This window comes from Dasypus novemcinctus, chromosome 9 (assembly GCF_030445035.2).
Source record: "Dasypus novemcinctus isolate mDasNov1 chromosome 9, mDasNov1.1.hap2, whole genome shotgun sequence".
Taxonomy (NCBI): domain Eukaryota; kingdom Metazoa; phylum Chordata; class Mammalia; order Cingulata; family Dasypodidae; genus Dasypus; species Dasypus novemcinctus.
The window spans coordinates 20,311,663-20,328,703 of NC_080681.1; positions in this window are offsets into that span (position 1 = coordinate 20,311,663).

The following is a 17,041-nucleotide window of genomic DNA, read 5'->3' on the forward strand; positions in this document are numbered from 1 at the left end:
GACTATTTATTCTTAACCAGAAGAAGAACATTCCATTCTTTATTACAATAGGTTCTGAAGAAGTGCAGAGTATCCACCAAGGGCTAACTTCATTATGCCACTTGCCAATGTCAAAAGGCAAACCTAATATTGCCAGTCTTTGCACAGACCAAGAGCAAATCATGCAGTTAATATACATGTTTAAAAAATACAAATTCTGTATCTGTCTAAAAACATAAAGAGTAGACTTATTAAGTAAATATTAAACAAATCAAAAAAGTTAAATTTTGCAAGTAGAAAAAGGTTATTAATTTGATAGCATATTTTTAGAACCTCTATGAAATATCACACTGATACTATTTTCATACATGTAATATCTAATTGTCCTGGGTGCTAAGCCAATGAAAAGAAGAAAATAGTTTGTACCAGAACTCAAGTATGGTGCAAAATTATTAATAGCTTCCTCAAATGTAGTAAAGAGAAGAGAGTTAATTTAAAAATAAATAAAAGACGCATTAACCTTTAAATTATCTCAAACAGCATTTAATTAGATTCCCTTGTTTTATGTTTTTTATATTTGTAATTTTTCTATATTTATATAACTATCAAGATAACTTATTTTTTATTAAATTGTCTTTTTTAAAGACACGTAGATCACACAAAATGTTACATTAAAAAATATAAGAGGTTCCCTCATACCCTAACCCCTCACCCCCCTACTCCTCCCACATCAATAACCTCTTTCATCATTGTGGCACATTCATTGCGTTTGGTGAATACATTTTGGAACACTGTTGTACCACATGAATTATAATTTACATTGTAGTTTATACTATACCCCAGTACATTCCGTGGGTTATGGCAGGATGTATAATGTCCAGCATCTGTCCCAGCAATATCATTTAGGACAGCTCAAAGTCCCAAAAATGCCACCACATCTCATCTCTTCTTCCCTCTCCCTGCCCTCAGCAACTACCTTGGCCACTTTCTCCAGATCAATGCTATGGTTTCTTCCATTACTAATCACAATAGTTCTATAGTAGAATAGTTATATAGTAGAATGTAGTATAATATTTTATTCCTCCATCTTGGACCCTGGGTTGGTGATGTCCACTCCATCTCTATATTGAGAGGGGTCTTAGATCCCACATGGTTAATAGATGCAATTCTGCTTGCAGTTGTAGGCACTCTTGGTTCCCTGGTGTGGTGGTTGAACATCTTCACCTCCCTGTTAGCCGACCTGTGCAGGTCCAACAAACCAGAGGGCAGAACCTACAACTCTCCTAAGGCACAGGGCCCAGCTGGCACATGGCCAGTCCAGAGATTGAAGTCTCCTGGGTATACACTGACCCCAGTGCCAACCACAGGTTCAATAAAAGTGACAGAAGAGGCTTGTGTAGAAAGTTCACATTAAAGCCCAACTCCATTACACTCAGGAACACAAATTCCAAAGTAGGGCCAACTGACAAGGCACAAACACCAGAGCCATCTGCCATGACCATAGAACCTGTGGGTCTTTGTAACCCTCAGGAACAATAGTACCTGGGATTGTATCTATTTTGGCTGTCTCTGGGATCCTGCTGAGGCATGCATAAATGCAACCCCTCTGATGACCTTTCAACTCTTTTTTGAAGACTCTCAGCCATATAAACTCATTTGCCTTTACCATTTCCCCCTTTTATTCAAGGTCTCTTTCTGGTTGCATCACCAGTTAGTGATTAATAGTAATCCCTCAGAGCAAGGGAGGCTCATCCCCAGGAGTCATGTCCCATGGTAGGGGGAAGGTAATATCTTTACATGGTGAGTTTGGCTTAGAGAGTGGCCACATTTGAGCAACATGGAAGCTCTCAGGATGTAACTCTTAGGCACCCTGCAGTTCTAGGCCTGGTTCATATTTTAGGCATACAGGTTTATAAGCATAGTCATCAGTATCAAAGGCTCATCATTGAACCATCCTTCTTCACTGGTCTTTGCCCTTTCACTTGGGGGATTGTTGCTGTTCCATTGGGGAATGTGACAGAGTTCCCCTGATTAGGAACTCAGCACTCTCTCAGTTGTCATTTATAACTGCAACTACTATGAAAATACCCAACATATATCTGAACATTTTTATGTACACTATATACATGCCCTGGAGAACTCCCTCCCAACCATGTGTGCCTCATCAATAACACCCCACATCAGAGTTCCTCCCCTCTGTGGTCCAAAACTTGTTCATAAATGAAACCTAATTTTATTGCCAAGTACAATTAATAGGAAAATGAAATAGTAGTGATAGGTTTAAAGATTAGAAATAGAATACATACTAATTTAGAAAACCTAAAATAAAGCCAAAATAAATTCATGTATTAAAAAATGAATATTATAAAACTTTGTTTTTGACATTTGGCCTTTCATCACTGTAATAGGTGTTGCCCTGTATGTATAGTGACGGCAATTTCTTTCATTTCTTCCTCGGCATCTACATCCTTTCTTTCTTTTTACTAATTTTTAATTTTGTCTTCAAAGACGTGTTAGATCACAGTAAAGTCACATATACAATATAGGGGAACTCCCATATATCCAATATCAAACCGTTCTCCCTCTTCCCCAGCAATGATCTTTTTACATGTTCATGTTATATTTGCTGCAGCTGATGTAGATTTTGAAACATAGTTTCATTTTGGTTTACATTATGGTTTATATTTTAGAATGTATAATTTTCTAAATTTTTAGTTATCTTATATTTTACATTACGGTTTACATTTAGCCTATAGATTTCATACATTTTTGTTGTAATTTAACATGTCCTATATCCTTCATTGCACAATCTTGTGGGACACTTCCATTGCCCCCCAGTTACCCTGCTTCCATCTATTTTATTCCTCTCTCCCTTTCCCCTCAGTGCCCACAGTGAGAAGCAATCCTCACTGCTTAAAGGACCAGATTCACAGATACTTGCAACAACGCAGAGAACTTGACGTACTAGACTCTCCTCCCCCATTAGGAGCCAACGATTCTCTTGAGAGACACAATTCCCTCTATTTCAGAACATCAGGCCTCCCCAGGATGTAGGTACACCTTCCCATTCATTTTATGTGTCTCCACCCAATGATATAACACACTATGACAAGATGAGCACTCACACATTCCCTAGAAGCCTGCCCCTGTGCCAGATAACCCCCATTAAGCACCTGAAACAGGTAATCCTTCCTTATAATATTTTCTAAAGAGTTTGCTCAACATTATAGTTTCAACCACATATCCAACAATCTCCCACGTTCAACTGTTCCCCCAAGCCCTCCCCCCAATTTCTTGGGCCATCTGACCCATCCTCCCAACCTTAGTCCCCTCAAGCCTGCAAAGCCCCATCAAGATGACTTATTGAATAAATTTTATAATTTAAAACATGTTCATGGAGTAAATTCTTTTAGAAATTTTGAAATTTTGATGTCTTTATTTTATATTTGACTAACAGTCTGTTATTGTATGCTATAATAATATTAGCAATAATATAACTATTGATTATTAAGCACCTCAATATGCCAGACTATTTTTTAGGCACTTACTATACTATCTCAATTAATTAATTTGGAAAATCAAAATTTACATTTTAAAAGTGATACCCCATAATCACATCAATAAAATGCTTTGCCATAGTGTCAGATGTGGTATACTATCAATTCCTTTCTGAAGTCCATCAAAAGAAGCATGTTATTAAATTTTTAAAAAGGCCCTTTTCATAGCAAACATCTTACCTTTAGCATAATGAATCTGAACAATTCCTCTCTCCCTACATTGCTGTATCATTGACATGGAGTTCACTAATAGTGACCTAACTATGGTGAGAATATAAATTAAAACATGCTACATGGCGATAGGTGTGGCTTGAGAGTACTCTGAAGCAACTAGAAAAAGGAAAAATGCCTACATGTATTTAGTAACCAGAGAGAAGGCTGGAAGTTTATGTCTTCTGACAGAACACTGTCTTTGTGATAATCATATCAGTCAGCAATAGCATGGAGGGCAAAGTTTCCTGTGTTTCATGCCCTCCTTCTAAAAGTTCCACAAGTATACAATGGTATTTCATACTCTCAGATTTTGTGAAATAGTAGTTGTTTTTCTGTACGCACATTCTTATATATTCATAAAAATATAAGCTTCTATTTTCCAAGAGCCTTTGTAAAGAGGTTTGGGAAAATCTTTGCATGCAAAAGGTAGATGATCCAAATGTTATTTTAGTCCTCCCTTCAATAATTGAGGAAGAATCTGGTCATGGTTAAGCCAAATTCTCAGCTCAGATTTAGCTCTATAGAGGATAAAAGAATGGGAAATTATAGAAATTGCTATCATGGAATTTGGAAATTGCTTGCTATGTCATGGCCAACTTGCCTCTGTCCTTCAGGTCTTTGTTCAGTCACTTTCTCAGTACTCTTCCTGAATTCTGTTTATTTATTTAGCATCACAGCTGTATATTTCCTGCCTATCTCCATCCTTCATTTCAACTTTAGTTTTCTCCCTAGCCCTTCTCACCATCTGACATTTGCTAATTAAATTTTCTGTTTTTCCCTACTCACTAGCATTTAAGCTCTCTAAGGGCAGGTGTTTCTGTTTTTGCTTATTTCTGAATCTCTGAGCATATAATAATCGTTTGGCATATAGTAGTCACTTAATCGAGGATATCAACCTGGTATTATTTTTTCTCTTACATTTTTATTCCTGCTAGTCCATTCCCATCCATATATAGCATCTGCAATAAACATATTAAATTGAGTATGTTCCCATATTAAACACAAAAACATATACCCACAACCTGACCTTAACATTTTACTCCATCTTCTTCCCTATTCTCCCATTCCCCTCTTCAATAAAATTCTTTAACGAATTTATCTACATGTACTATCTCAAATTCCTTTTACCACCTTCATTCCTAAGGCTTTAGTTAGTAGCCATTTTTTATATATATCTTGGAATGCTCTGAAGTTCTTTTAAGTTGCCTTCCTACTCAAACCCTGCTCCCTTAGAGTCCTCTCCTCCTAGCAGTCAAAGGTATCTTGCGATTCCCTTGAAAATAAAAGTCATTTAATTTCTACTCAGAAATTCTGAAGGCTCTTTTATGTCTCTCCAAATAAAGTCATCCTCTTTTCATGGCTTAGAAAACTGTACGTATTTTGGTCCCCCAACTCTCCCCATGGCTGCTCTTTTCTAGACTTGTTGACGTCATTTGCAGTTTTTCGGACAAGCCAAGTTGCTTCTCAAGGTTTTTGCATCTGATTTTCTCTCAGCCTGCTGGATTCTTTGCCCAGATATAGGGTTCTGCTTAATGTTACCATATCCAAAGATTTTTCCTAAACACGCACTATACCATAACATCTTTCTCCCTTTGGAACATTCTATCTATTTTATCTCTTAATTTTGCTTTAATGTTTGTTAGCCCCATTTTGCAAAATGACCCTGTCCCTGACCCCAGTAGGCAAGCCAGCTGGAGCCAACAAGTCTCCTCTGCCCTGATAACAGATGGCCAAAACCCCCACCCCTCTGTTCCCCCCCCCCGCCCCCCCCAAAGATAGAACATGCATTCCAACACGTATTCCTACCCTCCCTAAGAAATCCTCCCAACAGAGGAAAAGTCAGTACTTTTTCGCTGTTCTCTCTAATGTCCTGCCCCAAGGTGATTTAAGAGAAAACTCAAGGCAGTCGAAGTGGGCTGAAGTTCACTTGAGAACCCCGCTGAGCTGGCGATCCATCTAATGAAAGTTCTTCTCCTAAACTTCGATCTGCCTCCAAGCCTCATTGAACTGCGATCTAGCAAAGTTCTTCATCATTTTTTTGTTCACTGTATTTCTCTACTAGAATATAAGATCCATGGAAGCAAAAATTTTCTTTCTCCTTCACCCCTCTCTTCTCTTTCTCTGTCTTTCTCCATGCATTCCCATCCCCATCTCCCTCTGTCTCTCCCTCTTATCAGGTTTTTTTACAGAGGCCTGTAACACAATTTTCTTACATAATGGGTATACAAGTATATTTATTTAATGAACACATGACTATAAAACAATATGGTCTGTTAAATCTCTTTAAACAAATCAGATAAGCAAATATGCATGACACACAGATACTTTAATACAGTGATTTATGTTGTCAAAGACTTGGTAATCTCTCTCCTGTTTTTCCTTAGTCTTTTTTGAAGGCTACAGATGCTTTTGCTTTCCTTACCTTATATTCTCCTCTTACTTTGGCCTTCCCTTTCATCACTCTGCTTATTTTACAGATATCCCTCTGGCTAACTTTTCTCCATCTTTCTTGCAGCCTTTTCCTCTACTACTTGAACAGTGAGCATAATTCCTTCGGGCACTCTTTTCTTTTCACTTCCTTAGTATTTGCCATTGACCCTTAAAACAGTATCTCCAGCCCAGAGCTCTGCTCTGTCTGACTCCAGAACTCTATAGTCAACAAATATTTAAACAAGTATTTCAATGGATTACTGCAGAACCTCCAATCTGGACTTAACCATATCCCCTTGTCGTCCCTACAAATTGTCCCCCTGCAACCAAAGCTGCTTTCATTTGCTTATAGTAAAGGTCAAGTCTACAATGCCCTACACGGTCTACCCAGGTATAGAATTCCTGCTCGTCATCCAAAGCATGTGCTCAGGGACCCAATGAATCATATGAGCCAAAATTATTTTTCAAATATCTTCATCTTTCAAAGAGAGTATCACGGTAGTCTCCTAGAGATAACTAAAGCATTTTAAATCTTCTTTTATTTATGGATCATTTTTTTTTTAATTTTTTTATTTTTTATTGACTTTGTAATAATATTACATTAAAAATATATATGTGAGGTCCCATTCAACCCCACCCCCCCACCCCCCCTCTCCCCCCCCCCCCAACAACACTCGTTCCCATCATCATGACACATCCATTGGATTTGGTAAGTACATCTTTGGGCACCTCTGCACCTCATATACATTGGTTCACATCATGGCCCATACTCTCCTCTATTCCATCAAGTGGGCCCTGTGAGGATTTACAATGTCCGGTGATTACCTCTGAAGCACCATCCAGGGCAGCTCCATGTCCCGAAGACGCCTCCACCTCTCATCTCTTCCTGCCTTTCCCCATACCCTTTGTCCATTATGTCCACTTTTCCCAATCCAATGCCACCTCTTCTATGTGGACATTGGATTGGTTGTGTCCATTGCACCTCTATGTCAAGAGGAGGGTCAGATTCCACCTGGATGCTGGATGCAATCCTCCCACTTTCAGTTGTAATCACTCTAGGCTCCATGGTGTGGTGGTTATGGATCATATTTTTGTAATTATGCTTAAAAAGATGGGTATTGTAATATTTCCAAAGCTTAGACCTTCTAAGGATCTTAATAAAAAACTACATCTCTACTCCCCCTCTCCCCCCATTGGCTCCTTCATTTGTCATAGTCTCTGCTGTCTTCATTAGGAGGAATTGGAACCAAACCTGGAACTTCCCAAGCAGTTGGAAGTGAGCAACCAACTGCTTGAGCCACATTCACTCCACTTCATCTCTACTATTATTCTTCCTTTTTCTCTGTGCATCCACAGCCATGCTTGCAATATTTACAAAACCTAGGCACCTTTTATTCTCTCTGTTGGAATTCTCCCTCCTTGTCATCCATTTCTTCGTTTATTAGCTAGTAAATGTTCTAAATCATCTGCTCTTCACTTGAATCATGTCTTTTTCTGACCGCCAAATATTCATTCATTCATAAATACTTTCATGGTGCACAGCATGTACCTGGCCCTAGAATTACACAGTTTTTTTCTCAAATGATTTGATTTATCTCAATTTCTCCAATTAGACTGCTCCGTGAAAGCCTGTAGTCAGCGCTCTATATTTATTGCACAAATAAATGGCCCTTACTAGAAAAAGAGTATGGACGTGATAACATTTCAGCAGTTATCGATTATTTTAAACATTTAAGGTTAACTATTCAGTTAATTAAGCTTTTCTTTGTCCTGTGCCAACATGTTAACACAGTGTGATGGATTGAACTGTACACCCCAGTTTTGACATGCTCTTGGACTTGGTCCACAATCTGGTAGTTGTGGACCCATTGTAAACAGGATCTCTTTAAGACTATTTTCAGTCAAGGTGTGGCCCAGTTGAATCAGGTTGGGCTTCAATCTGGATTACAGGAGTCCTTTATAAGCAGAGTGAAAATGAGATGGAGAGAGAGGCCTCAGGGCACGGCCAGAAGCCCAAAGTAACGGAACCCAGGAGAGAAAAGATAATACATTGCCATGTGCATTGCCACGTGCTGGAAATGCCAAGGACCCCAGAGATTGCTGGCCAGAGAGACTGACCACCGGAGGAAGCAAGTCAAATGAAATCATGAGCTAATACATTCCTGTCAATAAGCCAACCCACTGTATATTTTGTTTTAGCAGCAGGGAAACAAAAACATACAGGTAATGTTCCGTCTTTTTGAACACAGCTGAATTCTCTAGGCATAATTTACTCCTATTCTGCCAGCGAAAGTATAGATTCTATTGCCTTCTCTTTTCCCTAATAATTGGACATTTATTTAGTCATTTAAGTTTCAGATTATATTCTTCTCTATGTTTGCTCCATAGGATACTGCTAAAGATACCTTAGGAACACATTTGCAAAGTAATGGCAGCAGCACTGAAATTCATGAGAACTGCAAAGGGAAAGCATTTTACAAGACTCTCAAAGCTTCACCATTTTTATTATAAAATAAAGTGGTCTCTAAAATTAGCTTTCTATCTTACAAGTAAAAATATGTTTTTATCCAAACAAAATAAAATAGAGGGAAAAAAAACAGGGGACCTTTAAATATATAATTTGTTTTTTTATACCATTGTCCTATCATCTAACAAGAGGTATTATATAATATACAAATAAAATGCAAAATGCTAGGAAAATATACTAAAATCTAATAAAATACATTCACAAATTTTGGCATTTTTTGTTATAGATTTCCCATATGGCTTAAAACATTCTTAACATGTTTTTTAAAATGAATTTGATAACATACACAGGATACTCAGCTAAATTTTGTTCTTATTATTGCTAAAATATCTAATTACGTATAAATATGCTATGGAAAAACTTGAAATAAACTCCAAGACAAAACCTTATGTGCAGTATATAAGAATTAATTGGTTAAAATTTTCTTTATAGGAATCGGCTTTAAGAAGAGTTATTTGTGAGAATAGGTGCAGCCTATAATAGCTTAGTAGAAAACCAACAAGACCTTAGAGGGCTCTTTCCAATCACCTCGTCCACCCCATCATCTTACAAAATAAAAAAGGAAGAACTTGGCGGGTTAAGAGGTTGCACAGTCTCTCAGCCAGTGTTCTCTAATGCTGCAGAGAGGATGGATGGGTATGGGAGAGCAGTAATGAGAGCTGGCACTTCCTGACCCACCATTCTTTGTGGCTTTATAATGCAATAGAGCACAGACACTGAAAACCAGCCAGAATTGATTTCTCACTTTATCTAAGTATGATGTTCATTCCCACTGAAATGGAAAATAAGAAAAATGACAGATAATTTAAAATAAAAACAAAACCTTCCTTTGGGTGTATTTGCTAATGAAATGTCAGTGACATTTAGACTTTTGAAAAAAAAAACTTATTTATAAGCTTACAGTGCTGTTCTATGTGATACTAAGCAGGTTCTTTACATAAAAGAATTACTAATAGCTCTTTTATGCATTTTATTTTAGCAAATATATTTTAGATCTATTAAGACCCAAACACTTAGAGAAAAATACTACAACTATGGCCTTGTGATATGGGCAGGACTGATATTATTATGCCAATTTTTCTGAAATGAAATGCGGCTTCCAAAAATCAAACAATTTGCCCAAGGTCGCTCTACTATCAAGCAGCATAAATAATAAGAAAACTCAGAATTTTTAAGAGAGCACATTATGTCGTCATCAAAATATGAGAAATTCTACAAAAATTGTTTTAGTATAAATGTTATAAACAACCTTTAAAATGGCTCTCAATAATCCCCGCCTCTTGGTATTCAACTTAGGGCAAACCCCTCCCCTTGATTGTGGGATGGAAGTACTGATTCACTTTTAGATGTCAAGAATGCAGCAAAAATATGGCATGCCATTTCAGAGATTAATTTATGAAAAGACCATGGACTTCCCTGTGTGGTGCAGAGAGGTGCAGGACCCTGCTGGGCCAGAAGAGGTACAGGCAAAGCCGTGCACCAAAAAGAGGATGATGCAACCAGAGAGAGAGGGGAAAAAAAAGACCATGGAGCCCCCCACTCTTGTGCTCATTCCCTCCTAGGAAAGCCAGCTGCTATGTTGTGAACTGTCAGGTAGAAAGGGTAACTTGGCAAGGAACTCAAGGAAGTTCCGGTCAACTGTCAGTGATGAACTGAGGTCCTTGGTTCTACTGCCTGAGGGGCAGTCACAGAATCCTGCCATCAACCACATCAACCAGATTGAAACTGGATCTTCCCCCAGTGATGCTGCAGCATGGGCTGGACAACGTACAGTTTGTCTGAAATTTGAGACACCCTGAGCCAGAGATACCCTGATAATCCTTATTCTCTATTCCTGACCCATAGAAAGAATGAGACGATAAAGGTTTATTGTTTAAGCCACAAAGTTTTAGGGTAATTTCTTATGCAGCCACAGATAACTGATACAAGAAATTAATTTGATTCCTTGTAGAGTCCTTGAAAAATATATATGAGTACTTATAAACTACACAAAATATTATTGCTCTACTATTATCCTGAAACATTTGCATTTTCAAAGGTTATTAAAAAGGAGACGTTGTTATTATATTTGTAGTTAAGTCAGAACATTGCAAATTATAAATGCCTCCTCAGTAACAGTCATAAAGTCTGTAAGGGAAAGTATGAGGAGCCTTATGTCTTCTAGCATTCAGAAAAAATGAATTTTTTTCTTGCTAATAAAGGTCCTCTTCATAGCTTAATATTGATGCATCATTATCATAACAAGGTCTCTGATTTGTTATTCTTTCTCATTCCAAGTGTGAAAAAAAAAAGAAAGAAAGCGAGGAGAAGGGGTAAATAAATCCTCATACTGCCACAAATGTAACAATGTCCATGAGACTTGATTACCAAATATTGATATATGGTAGGCAAGAGGATTAGAGAAACCTATTCATTAAAGAAATGTGAATGGCTGAGCTAGACACAATGCAAGGAATCCAAGGCCAGATTCTTTGGAGATAGGTAAGTACCATATTTTTCTTATAATGGATTCCTTCTGCACCCATTCTACTTTATAACTTGGTGTGTCCAACTGAGCCAGCCTTTAATAATAGTTCTGCACACATGACCATGTGGTGCTCTGTGATCAAGCATTTTGTATCTACAAAGACCAGGTAAATGATAGTAGCTACCATCAAAAAGCACATTATTCTCTGATGAGGATACCTAGGAGCCTGTGTTGTGATTTTCCTAATCCTCAATTACTATATAAAAGATTAGTGTGATATTACATAAGATGGCCAGGCAACTAATATTTTTTTCGGACTACATCATGAAAAAGGATAGAAGGGTTGATATGGTCCTAAGGCAAAGCTGTAAATGAATACTTTTAATTTCATGTAGATGCAACATCTTTAAGTTTCTAACTAAAATAAAAAAGAATGTATTCACCAAATCAATGGCTATATATCAACCATATGATGTTCATTAATCTTCTTTGGTGATAATAAATCATTTGTTAGACTAGTTACAATTCAGGGAGCCTGTTTAGGATCTCTGTTTTCTGCAAGGGTCAGAGTTGAGGAGTAAATGATAGAAATGTGAAAGAGAACACCATCTGTGTATCCTTTACGTCTTTACGGTAGAACTAATCCTTGCCATCCCTTTGGATGGCAACGTACAAAATGAAAAGAAGATGTTGGAGCCCCAAATTCTACTGGCAGGAGGAAGGCTAATAAACCTACTCTACTGTAAACACATGCTACTTTTCAAGGAAAAGGTAGAATAATTTAGAATGGAACCAAGACCCCATAAAGTGGAACGGAGCACAATTATTCACAGGCCTTAGAATCCTAATCAAGGAACATATAACTATTGCCCAGCCAAATTTCAGAATTGCAATGAAGCCATGAATCTTTTTTCTTCCATTTTCCTCTTTTGGACAGTGACAGCTTCAGTTGTTATCCTATGCCTATCTCACCATTTTATTGTAGGGTATATGAAGAGGAGATAACTTGTTACTATAGCTTTACAGATCCACAGATCAACAGGAACTACACCCAAAGAGCCTCTTCTACATTTGGTCCTGATTTAGATGATAAGATTCTGGACTTTAAGCAGAGGCTCTAATGGAATGTGAGTCTTGGGGACATTGGAAGAAGGTGAAAGTATTTTATATATGGAAAGGACATAAATAGAGACCAGCGAGAAGACTACAACAGACAGGCTCTAAAATTATCCCACTTCCAAATATTCCAAAGGTGTAATCCTTTCCCCATGAGGGTGGGCAGGACCTATGTTTGCTTTTAACCAATAAACTAACGTAAAGGTTATGGGATACCACTTCTGTAATCACACTACATAAGACTCTAATATGCATTGCTAGTAGACTATCTCTTGCATGTAACATTTGATGAAGCAAGCTGCGAGATTGTAAGATGCCTTAGGAAGACACTCAAATGGCAAGGAACTGAGGGTGGCCTCCAGTTAAAAGCCTGCAGGAAAGTGACTTTCAGTCATTTAACCCACTGGGAACTGAATTCCACTAATAATCATATGAACTTAGAAATGGATCCAACTGCAGCTGAACCTTGAAATGAGACTGCAGCCCTGGCTAATACCATGCTTGCAGCCTCATACGATCCTGAAGCAGAGAACTCAGCTAAACAATGTCCAGACTCCTAACCCACAGAAACAATGAAATTACACATATGTGTTGTTTTGAGCTAAGTTCATGGTAATATTATCACACATTTTGTTTTTGTTTTTGTTTTTGTTTTTTCCCTTAGGAGCACAAATACTGATTTTGTCTGAAGTAAAACCATTGAATAAAATGTGAGTCTTCTCTGCCGCTCATGTAGAGTTTATCTTCTTGATAAACATTTGGTCTTATAAAGACACAGACTACCTTTTGGAAAATGTGTGTGTGTGTGTGTGTGTGTGTGTGTGTGTTCATTAGTACTTTGTTCAAAACAGACTCATATGCATCTTAAGAAAAACTTAACCAAACTGTGACCAGCAACCCCAAAGCAGAGGGTTGTTCTTTCTACTCAAGTTGGTGGGGGAACTCAGGGTTGCCCATGGCATAAACATGAACCAGAGATTTGCTAAGAGGATTTCATGATCCATCCATGATGGGTTAAAGATGACCATGACCCATAAACAGCCCTTTCTATACATTTGGTATTTCTTCTTGCTTGCGACATTTGCTTACTGATCCTAGGTGCTTTATATCCATTTCTCACCATTTACCTGTGTATCCCAATTCAGCAGCAGATATCTGAGGGCCCTGAAAATATGCGCTTATGTCCTGCTGTCTCCCAAATACAATTCTTCTGAAAGACAAGAGCAGCTCTTTGTGATATAGCAAATATTGTGCTTGATTTTACCAAGCAGAAATATTGTTTCAATATTTTGTTGTTATCTATTAACCCTCTCATGAAAAAAGAGACTGAAGTGGCTATTGTAATTTTCAAAAAATGTTGTAAGAAAAGGAAAGTTCCATATGGCTCAGAAGGAGATATGATAACCAAGACATAAAAGCTGCAACTCAGTTCCATGGCTTGCTTAAGAAGCTATTTTGTTTTTTTTTTACTTTATCAACACCTAAACTGACCCTTGACAGATAGGAGACACTAAATATATATTTAATGACTAAATGAATAAGCCGTAAGAACCAGAACTAGGACCTACTTTGGTTTGGAGGGACTTCAACACCTTAAAGCCTTTTCCAGGTCCTACTCCAAACCATTTTATGTAAATGATCCAATGCATTTCTTCATCCTGCTGCATAATATTCCACCGTGTGCATACACCACAATTTGTTTATCCATTCAACAGTTGATGGACACCTAAGTTGTTTCTAAGTTTTGCAATTGTGAATAATGCCACTAAGAATATCACTGTGCAGGTATCTGTTTGTGTCTCTGCTCTCAGTTCTTCTGGATATATACCTAGTAATAATATTGCTGGATCACACAACAAGTCTATATTCAAATTCCTTAGGAACTGCCAAACAGTCCAAAAGAGTAACTGTACCATTCTCCATTCCCACTAACAGTGAATAAGCATTTCTATCTCTCTACATCCTCTCCAACATTTACAGTTTTCCGACTTTTTAATAGCAGCCAGTCTAATATGTGTGAAATGATATCTCATTGTAGTTTTGATGAACATATTCCTAACTGCTAGTGGTGTTGAACATTGTTTCATGTGTTTCTTTGCCATTTGTATTTCTTCTTTGGACAATTGTCTTTTCAAGTCTTTTGCCATTTTTTAAAATTAATTTGTCTTTCTATTGTTGTAACGTCTCTTTATATATCATGGATATTAAATCCTTATTGGATATGTGATTGCCAAATATTTTCTCCAATTGAGTCAGCTGCCTGATGAACCTGGAGGACATTATGTTGAGTGAAGCAAGCTAGACACAAAAGGACAAATACTGTGTGTACTGCTCTATTATGAACTAAATATACTGTGTAAACTCATGGAGTTAATAATTAGAATATAGGTCACCAGGAAATAGAAGGAGGGTAGAGAATGGAAAGCTGAGACTTAATCTGTGCAGAGTTGATATAAATGTTGTTTATAAATCTTTGGAAATGAGTAGAAATAGCTAAAGTCTATCACGGTATTTTAACTATCAGTGCTATTGTAGGGAATGACAGAGGTGGAAAAGTCAAGTCTAAGGTCATGTAGAAGGAAAGCTAAAAACTGTAACACGGTATGGTATATGAGAGTGAAACCTTACATAAAACATGAAGAGAAAACCACCTCATCTATCTGCAATTATTTGGCTAGGTTATTGGGTGCTAAACACCAACTGAAAAATACTACCACTGTCATCAAAAAAAAAAAAAAAAAAAAAAGAACAGCTAAAAGTACTCAATGAAATATTCTGGCAATATCTTATTTTATGACCTAGGTGGAGATTACATTATTTATTTATTTATTTATTAAAATATATATGTAGGATCTGTGAACTTTTCAATATGTATGTTATATTTAATGGCAAAATAAAAATCATTATTTTATACCATATTACTGTGAATTATTCAAAATTCAATATTATCCATCTTGTACTAAAAAACAATTATTATTTTATTTTTTCTCAGATAATATTTCCAAATAAAATATCTTCACAATTCTTAACAAAAAATAAAAATAAAAAAAAATACTAAAATAAAATGAAATAAATAAATACAGCTTTGAGACAGGTCCTGTGATGTCTCATTCCAACCAAACTCCTGCTCCTAAACATTTCTTATATAAAAAGGCATAAGCACACACTCTGTCTCCATGGAGAGGCTCTAGTCTTCCTCACATTAGGAGCCACTTTCCTATATTTTAGTGTTCTGTCATCAGGGCTCAGGCTTTTGAACTGGAGAGTAATACTGATTAAACTCATTCATAATAAGGTACTTATAAATTAATATATTACCTCTTACAGTAAAGCCAACAATTTTAAGGGAGGGCTAGAAGAAGAAGTCAATGTTTAAAATACAACTAAATTTTTTTTCCAGGCAGCAAAATTTCACATATCTGTAAAAAGCAGGAAGGGGAGAAATTTTGGATAACTGCCTATTCAGTCATTCATTTATACCATGTTTTGTACAGGGGAAGAGAATAAGTCATAAATAATAAAAATATATTTGAACATACATATATTCAAATATAAAATTTATTTGAATATTTTCCTCAAGAATTTATGGTTGGAGAATGTTGAGATGGAGAAATAAAATAGATATAAATTTCTTTATATGTTTTCATTAAGAAAGAATTTGAATCTAGAAAAAGTCGTAATTTCGTGAGTCCATTCATTGGAAAGATTGATTGGTATATGGTATGATGTGGAGGAGAAGCACAGTGTCCTAGACATGCAGGTGTCCAATGGAGACTTCACTTGAAATTGATCTGAACTCTAATAGTCACTCATAAGGTTAAGGGGAAGACAATAATGGTAGGTATAATGGAGAATCAGCTCCTAGAAAATTGTGGCAGTAAAATGTACATTACCTAGAAAGTGATGATGAATAACTAGAAATCTCATTATGTGTCATTATTTCATTAGTGCCTGTCATCTCTTTCTTTGATATTTTATTCTACTGATATTGAATTATCAAATATATCAAATACTGATATTGAATTATCAAATATTATCAAATATTCCATTTTATATATCTTATCACAGAAAATTTTACCTAGAGTTGGTTCCCTCCCCCATTATAGTGTCTACAAAGCACACAATTATTCTAACAACTGAGGTTGTACCAATAATATATATTTAAATAATAATACATAAAGTGAAAGTTTTATATCATGTCCATGGCTTTTACATTTTCTTTAAAGGAATAGCTTCTCATACTGCTATTTTATGCATTTTCCCTTTTATTATCTTACTCATTGGCTGTTATATAGTAAATTTGGCCATCTTATGCTATCAATGAGGTCACTAGCCTTCTCCTATATGGCTAATTTGGCATCATATGAAACATTACGTAAGGTCAAAAGGAAAATCTATAATCAGGAAGCAACTGAAAAAAATTATTGAGTGCTATGGTCTCAAATCATGTGCTACATAATTCAGTTTTAGGTTTCCTAGAAAAAGGGTTTGAGTTGCTATTACAGAGAGAAAAAAAAGGCAGAAATTTGAAGATAAAGGGTATAACAAGGAATAAAAGAGAAATATTGCTTAAAATTATCAATCACACTCCACATTGTGATATTTATAAGAATCTGTGCTCAGATTAAATTGCCAAAATTCAGTTTTCTTGGGTAAAATCTTTAGCAAATTGTTTCCTCTCCAGTTATTACTTTTACTTATATAGGCACTATAAAATTCATATATATTGCATTTATAACTGAATGCATAAGG